General features: G+C 45.3%; 1 long non-coding RNA gene across 1 annotated transcript in view; it reads left to right on the forward strand.

Moving 5' to 3' along the window:
• The first annotated feature begins 269 nt into the window (after positions 1-269).
• Positions 270-17,223, forward strand: part of LOC135318948 (uncharacterized) — a 29,289-nt gene continuing 12,335 nt past the window's right edge. Inside the window, exons 1-2 of the long non-coding RNA XR_010377421.1 lie at positions 270-339; positions 4,745-4,958. This is a non-coding gene — a long non-coding RNA (uncharacterized LOC135318948). The remainder of the gene's footprint in view (positions 340-4,744; positions 4,959-17,223) is intronic.

The raw sequence follows: 17,223 nt of genomic DNA on the forward strand, positions 1-17,223 counted from the left end.
GGCTTCCTCTCCTCAGCCGCCGGCCCGTCCCCGTCCCAGGGAGGGCTGTGTCCCGGGGCGGCTGGGTCTGCGGACCCGGACGGGGCAGCTGGGACTGGGGCTGGCCTCCGAGCGGAGCTGCAGCCCGCGTCCCCAATCCCCCGCTTTCCCTGCCCCGTGACCCCTGGGCTGCCCTCCTCTCCCTTTCCCGCTCCCTCAGGACCAGCTCGGTGGCGTGGGCGCTGCTCCCCAGGCTGAGAGCCTCCGGCCGTAAAGCCCAGCTTGTCCTGGTGAAGTCTGCAAAAGGGAGCGTCAGTGCTGAGGGAGCTTCCGTCACCTCCCTCAGTGTTTCTGCCCCAGGTAAGTTCCTTGAACACTTTCAGGTGTCATGATGGGGGTGCTTGATTATGTCACGTGGTTTTATACTGAGAGGGATTACAGTGTTGAAAGCAGGACTTGGTTCAGTTAAAAATGAGCTGAAGGCATGAGTATGTGACATCCTCCAGGCTTCCCTCTCCCAGGCTGAAACGTGTGACCGTTGATTTTAGAAAGATAGTTACAGTCCCTAACTAGCCCAGCCCAGCTTGGGTGTGTTAACAGGAACAGCACCACCAGAGGCGTTGGAGACCTAGGGACATTGCAGTCCTAAAGAGCTCCTGGCACACAGTTTGGTTTGTTTTGGTTTTTTCTTTTTCTTAAATTGTGGGGCAGACTAGTTGTATAGAGGGGAAAATAATTGTCAAGAGATTATTTTTCATATAACAGCTTTATTGTGATATTGTTCACACACCGTGAAGTCCATCCATTTAAATGGTACAATTCAGCAGCTTTTAGCATATTCACAGTGCTGCAACCATTATTATTCCAGAACGTTTTCGTCACTTCAGAAAGAACAGTGGAAATCAATGACCTATTCACCCTTACCCAGTGGTGGTTCTAAAGAAGTTTCTTGGCTGTTCCTGACCATAAATTAACTTGCTATATTCCATGAAATATCTGGTAGTAATTCTAATCAGAATTGCATTGAATCTGTCTATCAAAACAGGAAGAATTAATGTCTTTACGGCATAAACTTCTTCTAACCATGAATATATCTGAGACCCTACCTTTTCATCTGTCCAGAGCCTGGCCCATGGGAAGTCCTCACTAATTTTGGGGCTTGTGAATGATGAGATTCTATACATTGTTAGTTGCAAATGTAGCCTTTCACAGAAGAGAAAAGTAACCTCAGTGAAGCCAAGTGACTCTCTGATAGTCAGAAAGGGTGACAGTCAGTGCTGGAGTGATACAGTGGACTTGCTGCTTGCAGCCAGAATTTTCCACCACCTACAGCTACGGGGTTTACAGTGTTCTTTTATTTTTTTAAAGACTTGCTTTTATTTTTCTAATTATTTTTTATTGAAGTGTAGTTAACTTACAATGTTAGTTTCAGGTGTACAGCAGAGATTCAGTTATAAACATATTCATATGTATATACATACGTTTTAGATTGTTTTTAGTACAACTCATTACAAGAACTTGAATATAGTTCCCTGTGCTATATAGCAGGTCCTTGTCATTTATTTTATATTTATTAATGTGTATCTGTTAATCCCCCTTTTCCTGCCTGCTAACCACAGTTGGCTTTCTATGCCCATGAGTCCATTTCTAGCAGCACCATTTTTCCTAGTTAATATATGCTGCTTGGCTGCTTTCAGTTTCAGTAATTCCATCTTATCTGTGGGCGTTTTTCTTCTGGTGGACCTGTATGTGGTTTGCACACGTGGTAATAGAGATCTGTATTTTGGAGAACTCCAGGCCTCGTGTAGTCCCTGGTAGAGAGCGCCCACTGAGCTGATGCTTGAACTGGGAAAAAAGCATAGTAAATGTTGGTATTTCCACTATAGTTGAGACTTCCAGGTTTCTATAACCTCTCTAGCCAACCTTAATGTTGGCTGCACCCATACTGGGTAATTTGGTGGTACTCCATGGTATGGTGATGTAGAGACAGGGCTTTGTATGCTCCTTCTCTATCCTTTTTCTAACACTCATTCTCCTGGGCCTCCCAGATCCTCCCACAACAGTGCCCAGGGCTGGCTTGGTGCTGCACTCAGGCAATATTTGTTAATAAGGCCCTTTCCTCATCTCTTCTGAGCCTCCGTTTCCTTCTCTGCACAATGAGACCGTAGACTAGATAAGTCCTTTTCAGTTTCTTTTAAAGCCATGTTTCCTTTGAGAAACAGAAAATGCAAATCTCTCCTCTCATTCCAACCCTTTAGATTTTGATATGTCCTCCAAAGAGTGACATAGTTCTTTGTGGAAAGCTGATGTGATTGTGATTCCAGGTGGCACAGGAAAGACTCTTCAGAGATTTATTGCAGGGAAAGGGCAGGAAAGGAGCAGTATGTCACACTTTCTGGTGTGAGCAATGGGGCAGGGGATTGGGTTTAAATACGGTGTCTGATGTGGCCTCTCTCTAATCTTGCACAATGTGATAAACCTCTCTCCCTCAGTTTTTTCATGTATGAAGTTGGGGTGATAGTATTTTTGGGTTTTTGTGAAACATTATACACATAATCCATTTGTTTCTCGGTAGAAACAAGAGCTGCTAGGGTGTCAGTGATTTCTTTAAAAAAAAAAAATCTTGTCCATAGCACTCTGTCTGTGTGTATTTTGAAGTTCCTGGAAGGTGAGTGTTGAAACTAAAGTCCATCATGGGACAGGTGGCCCATAGTCCTCTGTGCCCCAGATTGCCCCCTCCTCCCCAGTCCTCTTCCTCTCAGTCCAGAATGACGTTCCCTAGTAGATTTATACAGAGTTCTTGTGGAAATAGCTTTTCATTTTATTGTTTCACCAAGAAGGGCTGCCATCATGATCTCTGTGGTCAGGTTTTGCTGACCTGAAGGCTATGCAATTGGGGGTTTCTATTTAATAAAAAGAAAAAAAATTACAAATACAAACTTAGACCTAGGGTGGTGACAGGGGCTCTTGGAAGTGGGGGCCATTAGCTTTGTTAGCTTCAGGTGCAGTGGCCTTTGGCCACGAGGACCCATCCTCGTGCTCTGAAATTGGAGGGACCAGTGGGTTCAGTGGGAAATTTGAGTGTATCTCATGGTCTAGGGATTGTCCTATTTGTGCTGTGTGTTCCTTATTTGAGACAGTGAGCTCATTTAACCTCAATAGCCTCTTTAAAAATTAGACTTTTAATTTTGTGATGTAACTTAGATTCCCATGTAGTTGTAAGAGATAATATGGAGAGGGCCTATGGACAATTTGCCCAATTTTCCTTAACGGTTCAATCTTGCAAATTTCGGGTACAATTCATTACTGACTCACTAACCCTTTGAGGTTTATGTTATTGCCCTCATTTCTATTCATGATTAAACTGGGGCTTAGAGCATCACACAGGCCTGCCCAGGTCACACACATGGTTAGTGTAGAGTCGGGTGAAAGTGGGCTTGGGATTTCCAGGCAGTACCATTATGATGGTCTGTGGCAGGGAGCAGCATTCACTTTGCTTGTTTATTCATTCAACAAACATTTATTGAATAAACTCTGTGTGTCAGATGCTTTAATAGGGTTATCAGATTCTTCAGCAGTACTGAAAATCAGGTAATGTTTTCTGTTTTTTAATCTGAGATAATTAGCTCTGAGAGGTTATAACCCCCCGAAAGGTAATATAGCTGATAAAGGAGGGATAGTAAATTTGTACAGTCCCCCCTTTTTATGCAGGTTGTAACCTAGGCATTTAACATTTGCAAACTTCAGTAATCCAGATAATTTCTTCTAAGGCAATGATTTTTTTTTTAATTGAAGTATAGTCAAGTTTACAATGTTGTGTCAATTTCAAGCTGTTTTTTGAATTTTGAATTAAAAAATATTTTTTGAGGAGGGTAATTAGGTTTTTTTATTTGTTTCATTTTTTAAAATGAGGTACTGGTGATTAAACACAGGACCTCATACTTGATAAGCACGTGCTCTACCACTGAACTGTACCCTCCTCCCCAAGGCAAGTTTTCTTATTCATTATTCTGCAGCTTAGGAGTTCAAATAAATTGGATAGAAATCCAGATATTTTGATCCCACTGTGGTTCTTTTCTTTATATTCTGCTTAAAGGGGTGTGGAAAGCAGTTCCTTTGTTCATTTCTTTATTCAGCAGTTTTGAGCACTGTCTTTGCATTAGGGTTTGTCTAGGTGCTTGGAACAGAAAACAAGAAATGACCCTGCTCTGCAGGGGCAGGAAGCCTAGACCAAAAGCTGGGTAATGTGATCCGACCTACAGTAGCCATGTGCAGGCACTGAGGACAAACTGTACCCCCGTCTTTGCTTGGGCTTCCCTTGCCTTCTGGCTGATACACACCAGCTCACCGCAATCCAGAGGGGCCCACAGCCCACAGCAGAGTAAGTATATCGATCTCCTCTCCCCTCTCGGCAGGGGCTGCAACATGAGCACCCCTGACTACGTGCAGTGCGCTGAGAACGACCAGATTCTCCCCGTGGTGGTCCAAGCCATTGGGATCATCTCAGAGGAGAATTTCTTTTGCATCTATAAGCGAATCACCTTGGTGAGCCAGATCAGCCCCTGTGGCTCCCATTGGGCACTCTGTATCCACTACAGGCACCACTATGCACCCGAGAATGGGTGGGGAATCTTCCAGACCCACAGCAAGGTGGTGGGCCTTGTCACCATTGCCAACTGCCTCTCGGCCAAGGCCTTCGAGAAGCTCCACGTGCAGAGGAGCTGTATGGCACATCGTTAATGACTTAGTTCTTTGTGCTGCATAGGTAGGTAGCCGAGCAGAAGCGCACCGACGTGGCCTTCAATCTACGAGGACTGCAGGCTGGTGGAGAAGAGGATCGAGGACTTCACTGTCTCTCTCTTCATCATGCTCAAGTCCAAGTGGCTGGATAGGGCCCCCAACAAGTCTGGGGATAAGATCCCCCTCCTCTGCACCTTGTTTGAGAAGGAGGACTTCATGGGATTGGACACAGACAGCAGGTAAGTCTACTTGGAGGCCCGGCCACCCTCGATGTGTGCCAGATTGCTTCCCTATATCCAGGAAGGGATCATCAAGGAAGAGGGCTGTCTTGTAGCCAAGAGTGGATGGAGGTGCAGCCCGCTGGTTTACAGACATTTAAAAGTGAATCCGCCTTTGTTTCAGAGAGATCCTTTTAGGGATATTGTGGACACTTACTCCAGCTTTTCAGCCAGGACACCTGGTGGGACCCCTGGAGTTGCTGTCCAATAGAGTAGCCACAGCCTCTGATGCTAGGAGAGCTGGGGAGGAGGCTGGTCTGAGCTGACATGTGCTGTAGGTCAAATGAACATCAGATGCTGAGACATCTAATAAAAGGAATGTAATCTACCTTGTTCCTTTCTATATTGATTACATGTCAAATTGATAGTATTCTATGTACAGTAGAATAAGTAAGATCTGTTCTTAAAATCACTTTCTAGTATTTGTTTTTTGTTTGTTTCTTTGTTTACTTTTTAAATGTGGCAACTGGGAAACTTTCTTTACATGGATCTCATTTCATTTCTTTTGGGCAGCCTGTCCTGCGACAGTCTCATCCCTTTGCTTAGATAAGAGATTCTGAATCCCGAGATGCAGAACGAGGCTCTGGTTGAGCTGGGGGTGGACCCGGTGTCTCCTGACTCCTAGGCCCAGTACCTGCACGGCTCAGGTCCTCTCTTCATGCCCGACAGCCACCATGCCAGGTTAGGTCATCAGAAACACCGCCAGGGATTTACGAATGAACTCCTTACACAGGAAAAGGCGTGTCACGGAGTATGGGACAGAGCAGGGAAAGGTTCATCCTCACTTTGTCCCTGTGATTAGGTCAAAGGCCTCACTTTGCCTCGAAAGTGCAGATGAGCTCTTATGGGCTGCCTACCCACCACCCCCACTTTCTGCTCTGTTTCCCCGTGTGTCCATTGTGCCGTCCCTCGGGCAGAAGAGGTTGAGATGCCTTTGCCGATAGGTGGTCCCCCTTTGCTGGGGAAAGTGAGGGAAGTTGTGTACCCCCGGCCTACGGCCTCGGGCCTTGAGTCTGGAGAGCACTTATGGCGGTCTCACAGGTGACGGTCAGAGAACCTAGCACGTGCAGCCGGGTCCGCTGTGGAGGCGGTGATCTGTGATTCTTGAACTTGCCCAAGATCAGATCCTACTTTCTGGTTGTTGGTCAGTTGGAGGAGAAGGTGCCAGAGAATTGAAAAAAAGAATGTCCAGACCAGCCCTGTGAGTGAGAGGCACAGGGGACCTGAGTCCCACCTGCGTGTGGATGCCTGGCGAACTCTGCATGAATTTTCAGTTCCTCCCCGGATATTCCTCTATGGCTTAAGGAAGGGGCAAGGCATGTCGTGGCAATGATCTGTACTTGTCCTCACACGGCCCTGGATCTACATGTCCGCACACCCCTTCTGCTCCTTGGAGATGAGGTGGCAGGTTTAGGAGCCTGGGCACTGCTGAAGGCACAGCTGCTAGCACCGGGCTTCTCCCAGACTGGCTCCGTTCACCTCACCTGTCACCTCCTGCTGAGCCCCCAGGCATTAGTCCAGGTAGGTGCATCAGTGCAACGTAAGAAGGGACCAACTTCTCCCCCTGGACAGACTGTTCGGTGAGCAGTGGAAGCCTGGAGCCATGCCCCAGCCCCATGGCCAGTGCTTCCACTTTTGTCATAGGAGGCACTGGTGACATTTTTGCTCAGCAACTGCTTTGTTCTGAGTCTGTAGACCCACCAGAGAATGCCAGCTTGTTTTTGCCTTTTCAAGTCTGACCTTGGGATTTGGCAGAGTAGATGGATGTGTGCTTAGCCCATAGCGGTTGACACTGTCACCATTGTTTACCCAGAATCTCGTGTACCAGGCATGGTTCTCGGCATCAAAATACAGCAGCGCATTAAACCTCCCTCCTGGTGGGTCTGTCTGTTGTGGTACAAAAAGCACCCAGCCAGCATCTGAACGTCAGTGAGATAACGCGGCCAGTGAGCTCGGGTCAAGCACGTTCTTCTCCAGTCACTTTTACTCCATTGTTCCTTTTACTATTCTACAGTCATTAATTTATAAAACAACGCTTTAGTGCAGGAGCAGAGCCTAATCCTCTAATGCTACTCTTGGTGGAAGTGAGTAAAACTGTCCAGCCTGAAATGTGACCACAATTTGTAGCTCAAAAGCTGTCTAGACGCATGTAGGTGGAGTTTTGGTTTGGGGCTCTGACCACGTTGGTGTCCCCTGGCAGCGCTGCTCCACACAGGCCCCTGCCTTCCCGGGAGCAGGAGGTAAGGATGGGTCTCACTGTCCCTGCGTCCCTGGCCTCACACAATCACGTAATTTCTTGTACAGGCTGTCAAATTCATTTTTGTTCTTGTGTGTTTCTAATTTTCGCTTGTTCCTCTTTTCCTTTTTCTTTATTCCTTTTTCTCTTGTACTGCCCTTTGAGTATGTTGTTGCATCTGAAAAGGTGGGCTGTGCACACCCTGCATTGGAAATAGCTGGATCACCCTCCATGCTGTCTCCATCGCTTTAAAAACCAAAAACTTAACAGCTGCCTTGATCCATGTATTATCCTAGACAGCTTTTAATTTTCTAATTTTTTGGAATATTTGCTTTGTTAACACATCACCCACTGGTGTTTGATACCTGTTAAAATCCTTGCTTTGAGGAACCTGTTTGGTCCTCCTCATATTTGGTGACGAATGCGCACTTATTAAATTTGTTCGTTTGTTTTGAAGAAGTGAGATGGGAATTGATTTAGGCGGCTGCTGAAGGATTCTTTTCATGGAGTATTTAAACTTCTAAAGTCAAAGTCTGCAGCACCTTGCTCGATATCTGCTTTTACACAAAAGTGCTCAGCACGCGGTTCCTGGCTGTCGCTGTGTGACGTGCGTGATAGCCCTTCTTGGCCGGTGGTCACTGGTGAGGAAGTGGCATGCTCGGGGGTGAGCAGCTGCAGGGTACGCTGTTGGAGGAAGCAGTCACTTTTTTTTTTTGCATTCAAATTCCCCTATGTCATTTACTTTACTTTGCCTTCATAAAGGGGCAGTATCGGGTCCAAAATCCATGCCACTCTTTTGTTCCCTGTACGAGGCTGGTTATTCTGAGTATCAGGACAACATGGCCTTCTCCGAAGAGGCTGGCTTACCTGGATCTGGTGGACACAGTGACCTCTAAAGGGGACCGTATGTTCCACTCTGCTTCATCCAGTGGGCATTCAGAACTGGGTCTGTGGTTTGCCTCAGCAGCCGTGGAGGCCTCCCTGCACTGGCCTTTACTTTTAACCCACGTTGGCAGTAAATGGCTGATTCAGTGTCTCTTGCAGCTGACGTCCACCACTGACGGCCATGTCGTTACTTTTCGGTAGTGAGACCCCAATACCCTAGTCAGCCTTGAAGGAAGATGCTTTGGCCGACCAAACCTTGCATTCTCACCCCTACCATGGTTCATCTCACCCAGGGGAAGGGTTTGGCCACCACCATAATGCTGACATTGAGGCTTTGTTTCTCCTTTCATGCTCTGGTCCAAATGTCGACACTGCGTTTTTCACTGACTTGGTCTTGCTTGAGACAGGCCAGAATTTATGAAAGAGTCCACCACATTCTGGGTGGGGAACAGAACAGAAATAAATGTCGCAAATACAAGGAGTCTAGGCTGTCCGGGTTGGCAAATGCAGGCTGGGATCTGTGATGGCTGGGCTGTGCCCTGGACACAGGCCTTTCCCGTGGCTCCTGAGAGCCCAGGGGTCGGAGTGAGAACAGCCTTGCCTGGGTTCCTCCATTCTCTTCTGCTCACTGGCAGGTGTGTCTGCTAATTAGGAGCTCCCCCAGACCTCGGGTCCTTCAAAGCTCAGACCATGGACGAACCTTGAGTCCCTTCTCCTGGGCCTCCTGTGTGAGAATACAGTGCCTTCTGAGGTGACCAGAGGCAGGAGATGCCTCCTCCTCCAGGGAGCACCATTTGGAGGACTGTGACTCACTGCACCATGCTGTGAGCTTATGGGGTGACGGCCATGGTCCCTGCAGAACCAGACTTGAGATGGGCTTAGCAATGGAAATAACAGGACTGATTCCAGGGCAGGGCTGGTGGGAGGGAACAGGGGATATTGAATGTGACCTCAAACACCTAGGTGGGTGATGGTTCTGTTAGTTAAATGGGGAGCCTGGGAGGTACCTGCCAGGAATTGAATTCCAGAGTAAATGGTGGACATGAGGCATTTTTAAGATGCCATTTGTCATCCAAGTTAGGACTTCAAAGAGGCACTCGGGTCTATGAGCCTGGGGCTCAGGTGAAGGTGCCGGACTAGAGACACACGTTGGGATTGTCCTTCTTAGCTGGAGTTCACAGCCTTACATGTGGGTTAGCTCTTCTCAAGAGGTTCAGACTGAGGCTGAGGGAGGGCAGGGCTGTGCCTCGGTTGGAGGAAAGCCCAGATAATGCAGCTTTGGTGTGTCAGTCAGTGGCATTTGGGATATTCAGAGCAATGCCATTTATCCTTAAAGGGCCGGGTGGTGGGCAGGGCCAGCCAGGATGAAATATAAAGGGAGGGTCGTGGCCATGTGTGCATCTTGGGAAGATGCAGAGGCTTCAGGGTCCGGGAGGGGAGACTCCTCAGAAGCTGGAGTTGGATTGGGGAGTGGGGAGAAGGTAGTCACACTTACATGTGACGGTGGGAAAGAGTCCTAGGGAGTCCCGACCCTACCGGACTCTCTTTCCCATGAACAGAAGGCAATTAGACAGAGGATCTGAGATGAAAAGGGATGGGTGCTGTGAGGGGAGCCAACCTGGAGAATGGTGCTTGGACAGTTCTGGAATAGTCTTCCTGCAAAATAGTTAAAAAAACACAGACTCTAAAGAATATTGACAGTAACTGAGGAGGAGGCAGTTTTTCTGGCCTCCTAAGGGTAAGTCATGTATACGGGGATACACAGAAGAATCGGGCAGTCTCTTGCGGGGGCTTGATCCTTACCAGAGGCAACAGTGCAAGTTTAAAGGGGGAGAAGGGCAGCGGAGGTAAACTAGCCAGGCCTTGTGTCAGGTACCAGTTGGCCGCCCTAATTGCGTGTTCCATTCACATCCATCCCTCCCATGTGGGCGGTGGCAGCCCCCTTTTGCGGATTGGCAAGACTTCTCAGAGGGGTTAAGGTATCGGTCCATTTAGCGGCTAGTAAATGCTGTAGCAGGATTCAAGCTGGGCCTTGTCAGACTTAAAGGGCATGTTTTATCTACTAATTCCGGTACCTCCCTGTTGTACCTGGAATGGTGAAGTGGGTCAGTTTTGGAGCCTTTCAGAAAAAGTGCGATTTAAGTGCCTCAGGACTGTTTCACAAAGCTCAGTGTTCTTTGATTGTTCGGAAACAAAGCAGTGCTTTACGCCCCACCGATGTAAGGTCTTACTCCTTTGACGATGACGTGGTTGCAAATGACATACAGGTGCAAAACCAGACTTAGCAGCTTCTGAAGGGAAACTCTCCAGTTCTTCCTTGATCCGCTGTCTTCTGCGGGATGTAACTCTGCTGCAGCGTAAGCCTGAGTTTTCCGTATGGATTGAGGGTTTGATAACCAATGTTAACATAAAACGATCAGATGGAGAAAATCGACGTTGGCAATTTATTTTTGGGTATCATTAGACAAGATGCACTATCGGTTAATGGCCCATATAACGTATGAAATTGAGTACAGAACATTGCATTTCTTACTTTCTACTTAGAACTGTGTTCCATTGTAAGGTTGTCTGCTTTGAAAATTCAGCTCAGCCACTAGGGCGCCTGTCAGTGTGTTGGTGTGATTGCATTTCCACAGTGCATGTAATCTGGGCTTCCTCAACCCCAAACACTCCAGTGCAGAATCATGGGCTGTAGCAATCACTTAGTTATACAAATACTTCTGAAACTATGATTCCAAAAAAAAAAAAAAAAAAAAAAGGGAGAGAGAGATTGCCTTTATCATAGTTCCTTTGGAATTAAACTGCAAACTGTTGTTGAGCAGTTCTGGCTTGCTTTATATATGAATATATACATTTCTTTGCATGTAACTTGGTTTTTGGACTAGAACACCAAGCTCTTGTTTTCCATGAGCCACAAAAATCGTAGCCAAATGACACACGTATGAAACATTTTATTCCTTTTTTCTGAGAAAAGATACTTAAATTTTGAACTTAGTCTCTGATTTTGGTTTTAGCTCTTCCCTAACCTCTTGTCATCTCACTCCTATTTCCCACGTGGCCTCCAAGATGTCATGGTCTCAAAGGAGTGGGTGGACAAACACCATTTGGTCGCCATGCACTGCTGCTCTAGATGAAGCCCAGCCAAGAACTAAAGGACATTATCAGAGAGGACTTCCTGGAAGAAATGGGCTCTACATACAGTTCTGAGGACAGACTAAGAGTCAGCCAGGAGAAGGAGTCAAGAAGGTGGCTCAGGTGGCAGGTGAAGCCCGGGCAGAGACATGGAGGCTTTTGGGGTGGGGACCCGGGGAAAGTGCCCTCTGTGGTCCAGGGTGAATGGTGCCCTTACTGGGGAGGACAATGGAGAGGACCTGGGAGGAGGGCTTTGGAGGAGCTTGGGTTTTACTAAAACTGACCAAGGAGGCAGTGAAGGGTGTCAGCAGTAAGTGACTCTCAGGAAAGGTACTTCTGGTTTTGCTTCTGATATTCTACAGAAAGAAGGGCAGGGATGGGCGAGAGCAGGTAAGTCTCTCCCTTTGAGACCCATCCCGTCATTCATTTATTCATAACATGCGCAGTTCTGAGTGTCTAGGGGAGAGTGAGCCCACATTAATAAGCAAAATTTATTAGCTTCTTGGGAGCTTAGCAGTGTCAGAAGTTGACTTAGCCTAGAATATTCTAGGAACAGAGGAACAAAGTGCCGAGGTTGGAGGGAGGGAAGGCTTCCTTGAGAAATAGTCAAGATGAGCCTGGAGGCAAGTGGAAAGTAGGAGCAATTCAGGGGTCCCCTGAGGTCACTGGGGACCATGGTGCTGAGGTGAGGCTTGGCGAGCAGGGTCAGGGTCAGGGTCAGGGGTGGGGCTAGAACTCTACCAGGGAGCCTCTGAAGTGTTTGAAGTGGGGGTTGATGTAATCAAATTTGTGCTTTGGGAAGGCGGCCCTGGCTATGTGTGTGTGTGTGTGTGTGTAGCGGGGAAGAGGGGGAGGGTGCCACCAACTGGGGGGGGCATTAGAAGGCCATTCTCAGGCTGGGAGGCGACCAGTGGGAGAGGGACGTCGGGGTTGCTTGGGGAAGTCAGGGGCAGTATGGATGCCGGATTTCCTTTTGGGGAGGGCTTGTTAGCGGGGCCGCCCTAGCGGCACCTTGTGGCTGGAAGGAAACAGATGGAGGTCCCCAGGTGGACTTTCCACTTCTCTCCTTCCCTGCCTTGCCTGATGATCTTAGCTCAGCCAACATTTGGAACAGAAGAGGTAAGTTCTAGGGTAGCCCAGTACTTTGTTCCGCTCGTTCGAGTGAGATCTGATAGGACATAAGTTTGTGTTCAGATCTGCATGTTCACTTAGCTAGAAACGTCCCGTCTTTTGGATTTCCATAGGGGTTTTTATTCTTGATAAAGATTGCTTTCTTGGTGAGAGGAAATTTAATACAGCTGTTGTTTTTCTCAAAAAGAAATCATATCTTTTAAGAAATTTAGCATTCAAAAGAATCAGAATATTTAAAAATGATAAAGTAAGGTTTTGGTGTAGTTTCTTTGGTTTCTGAGTTAATGTGGAGTTAGAGCCTTTGCATTACTTAATAGCACATCCTTGTCAGTATTTAAAGAGCAGTTAGTGAGCGCCACAGGCCCCACCTCTCAAAGCATCATTAAAGTTTGCTCTGAAATAGTGAAGTCATACAGTTCTTGTTTGCAGAAGCCAAACAGTTGGTTTATAATATGCAGCATAGCTCCCTTTATAAAATAAACATAGGATCAACATTAAGAAAGTGGAAGATAATTGATTTTTTTTAAAGCTGAAACAAAAACTTTCTTGTTCTAATGTTGCAACTGGAAATTTTGAAAAGAAAAATCCTTCTGTAATATCATCTACTTGGAATACATATATACCTTTCATGTTTGAAAAGTAACTGCGCAGTGGTTTTTGAAGTCAGGAGAATTCCACATCAGATACTGGCAGTGATGGTTGCTGGTTTTCAATGGAAGAGCCCAAATTTGCCTTCTTAGCTTTTTTTCTTTTTTTTTTTTGTAGTGAGTGGGTTGAGTAGTTCTTTGCCAGCATGATTTTGGGGCAATTTGGGGGCAGATGTCATGCACCAGCAGTGAGATATTTCCATGCATTTTACTTTCTTGACATCAACAGGGTACATGTTGGGTTTATACCTGCAGGCTGGGATGCTGAAGTACTCCCTGATCCATCACCGTTATGTCCTGGAGCTGCTCCGGTCAGTGAATGATTTTCTGTGGCTTGGATGTAAGGTGGTCTGATGCAGATGATCAGATGTGTAGTTAAAGTGCTATTACTTGAAATAAGAGAAACCAAGTAAGATGGCTCTAAAAATACAGGATGAGGGATGAGAATTACCTGAGCTGCTTGCAGTAGAGAGTCTTCTCAGATGACACCCTCACCGTGATTCCTGCCAATATCAGCCCCAGCCATGCACGGTAATCCTGCCGAAGCAAGCATGCACTTTGCTCAGAAACGCAGTGAATTTCCTTGTGCCTCCATTGGTTGGCTTTTTTTTTAAGGTACATCTTGCCCTTTGTTTAAATGCCATCCCTGTTATTCACATTTTTCACTCATTGTTCTGGACCTCGTCCATACATAGCTGCTGAATGGATGAAAAGAATGTAGTATCTACATGTAGTGGAATATTATTCAGATGTAAGAGTGACAAAAAAAGAAAAAATAAAAATAAAAGGGCAGATGAAAAAGGCCTCCTGTTCTGGGATGTCCACCCTGTCTGCTCAACCCGACCTTTTATCTTTGAAACCCAATCCATTATATTCCACTATACTCTTTTTGACAGTACTTACCACCTTCTAATAAACTTTAACATTTTCAAAAAAAAAAAGAGGGAGATGCTGATACCACTTCAACATCTACGAGCCTTGATAACAGCATGTTAAGTGAAAGGAACCAGACACAAACGGCCACATATTGTTGATTTCAGTGATCTGAAATGCCCAGAAAAGGCACATGCAGAGGCAGAGAGCAGGTGATGGTTGAAAGGGGCTGGGTGGAGGGGTGTTAGGGAGTGACTGCTAGTGACAGGGGTGCTCTTCTCAGGTGATGAAGTGTTCTGGAGATAGATGGTGGTGAGGGCTGCACAACCGTGAGTGTGCAGAAGACTGCTGAGCGCTGTCTCTGGGAGTGCCTGCTGTTGGGGCGGCTTTATTTTGACCTCATCCTACAACGTGAAGAGTCATCTTCTGCTGTGGCCTTTCTACTCCTGTGAGTGGTGAGGGTCAGACACTTTGCAGAGTCATGTTTCTTTTTTCACCCTTGCTAAGTGTAGGCAAAAAAGGTTTAAGCCTGAGAAAGTGCTCCATCTGCAGAAATGTCTTTTAGTTTTGCATGGTGTAAAAATCTTGAGAGCATTTAATCGTTGAGGACCGTCTGTGGGGGGAAAGAGCCCGTGAAGCCTGGGTGAGACCTGGAAGAGCCGTGCTTCCCTTCCAGACACGGGTGGGGATTTCACCCCCGTTCAGGCAGTGAAGGGCCCAGACCCGTGAGCGGAGTTGACACTCATGAATATTTACGTGTATCCGCTGCTTCATCTTGGATATTAATTTCAAGCTGAGTCAGTTTGTGGCGGCAGCCTCATCCTACATCAGGAATTTATAGTATCTGCTCTTTGAGGTGAAGACCAGACAGACTTGATTATTTAACAGTCTCTCTTGAATTGATATCTCAGATTCCTTTGTCAAAAGCAAAACAGCAGAAATACAGACGTCCTTTAATGCCGATGTGACCTGGAACGGGTTTAGTCTCAGTGCCTCAGTAGCCTTGTCTGCGGGTGGAGAATATGATAACAATGCTTCCCTCAGAGGGGCTGGGGAGGGGGCAGTGAGAAGCACAAATGTAGGACTTACACGTGATGCTCATGAATGACCGAATTTAGTGCTCTCAGCCTGGTGAGGCCTCAGGGGCAGAGATGTCAGAACAGAGCAGTCCTAGCCGGAACTCGATCCGTGTTGGCAGCTGTTACGATCACTATCACCACTGTGGGTTATCAGGTAGTTTTAAGACTTGGTAATATGAATTCTTGAATAATGTTAAAAGACTAGACATCTCAGACCCAGTTTACATAGTTCTCAAGAATTCCTCTGAGAAATGGATTTTTTTTTCCCCATCTTAAATCTGAGTTGAGTCTCTAAAAAAATTCTGTATTCCTCCATCATTTTGCTTTAATTCTCCATTTCTTAAAAAAATTTTTTAAATGAAGTTACTGGGGACTGAACTGATGGCCTCGTGCATGCTAAGCACATACTCTCCCAAATGAGGTATAATCTCCTCCCTTTTTTTTTTTAAACTTTAGTTTCTTAATATTCAGAGTTTAGAGGCCTCTAATTCTTTTTCTGGAGACTTGTCCATGAACCTGTAAATCTATAATTAATGGACAAAACTTGTTTTATTAAAAAAATCAATAGAATATTCTGCAATCCATCCAAAAGGAAATGCTCATTGACATAAAATGTTTCTCCTTTATGGTGATTTCTCCTTTTTGGTCTAGCTTAATTTATTAACAGCCATCCTCATCATCATAATGACCAAACTCTCTGTGATTGGACACTTACTTAAGGCTAAAATGCTTTCCTCATGTTTTACTTCATAGCAGGTGTTTGAGGGTAGGTATCAGTGTCTCCTTTTTTGCAGCTGAGTGATTGAGAGATAGGCCAGCTTGTACCAAATCACACGCAGCTGGTGGTGTCTAGCTCGGTGCTGGAATCCAGGCTGCACAGGATGCAATCTCAATTGCTCCTCTAATCAGCCTCCCATTGAGTGGTTTCCCGAACTCCTCTGAGTCCATAAATGACCGATTTTAGCGATCTCAGCCTGATGAGGACTTCAAAGGAGAGACACCAGTGAGAATGTGAGACAGACTGGCATAAATTAAAATTGTACATTTTCACAAATGTTTTATTCTCAGGTAATGACTTAAAAAGGTAATTATTTTTTATTTTAGTGCTTTGTAAGCACTAAAAACAAAACATTTAAAATAATTATTGTGCAAAATAGAAGTGGGCTTTGAAAATCCAACCGGTGTTAATGATGTTACAGTTTTTCTCTAGGGGAGCTTATTGACTGAAAAATTTACACAGACTGAATTGTTTTTATGTAGCCTTAGTATGGAAGAAAAGATTTTCAGTGAGTATTGTAAGTAAAATCCTTACTCTTTTCTTTCCTGATGATGAATATGTTAGTTGTTTTCATGGCTGAAATACATTTCGTTATTTGTGAAATTTGAGTAATATCGTTTACCTTGTCTGACTGTGAGAGTTAGACTCCTTGTATACAAAGCACCGTAGAGGTGCTTAATAAAAACATGCTGTCACAATGACTGATACTTTAGAAGTATCAACTCTGAATACTAAAAAGTGTAGCTTATTTCCGATGCATATTCAGTATGTATATATATGATATATATGAATATGGCTTAAAATAACGAGGATTCATTTTTTTTTTCCTTAGTGCAGTATGAAGTTTTAATGAAATCTGTATCATTCTTGTGAGACAGGGAATACTTAAATTGCCTTAAGCAGAAGACCTAGAAGATTATTTACACAGAATGTGTAGTGTTAAAGCTCAAAATTAATGTTGCCGTGTAAACATCCACTCAGACTTTTAAATTCGTGGGATTGTGACCAGAAACATTAAGTTTAGAAAAATCCGCATTGATCACTTTCAGGGAATAAGCTTCTCTCATTTGTGATTAAACAAACTTTTGATATTTTTTCTGCACTCTTAACAGGTTTTAAAATATCAACATTTTGATTAGACATGTCACATTTTTAATAGAGAGAATAAATCTCAGGCTGTTTTAATATGTAAATAAATGTTTTTTTATTTCAACAAACTTGTATGATTTCCTGGCCCTTTGAGAAGTATTTTGCAAGATACTTTGATTACCTGCTGTTGGAAAATTACAGACGTGACTTTTATGAATATAGGCCTAGTACAGATCTGTTGGTTTTTGCTACAGTGCAAGACATGAGGCCTAGGAGAGCTTTGCTGAGGATTGCCAGGAGGACATATCCAAGGTCTCAGTCTCCCCTCCTGTAAAATGAAGTGGCTGGACTGGATTCTTTCCTCTTCTAAGATGAG

Source organism: Camelus dromedarius, chromosome 23 (assembly GCF_036321535.1).
Source record: "Camelus dromedarius isolate mCamDro1 chromosome 23, mCamDro1.pat, whole genome shotgun sequence".
Lineage (NCBI taxonomy): Eukaryota > Metazoa > Chordata > Mammalia > Artiodactyla > Camelidae > Camelus > Camelus dromedarius.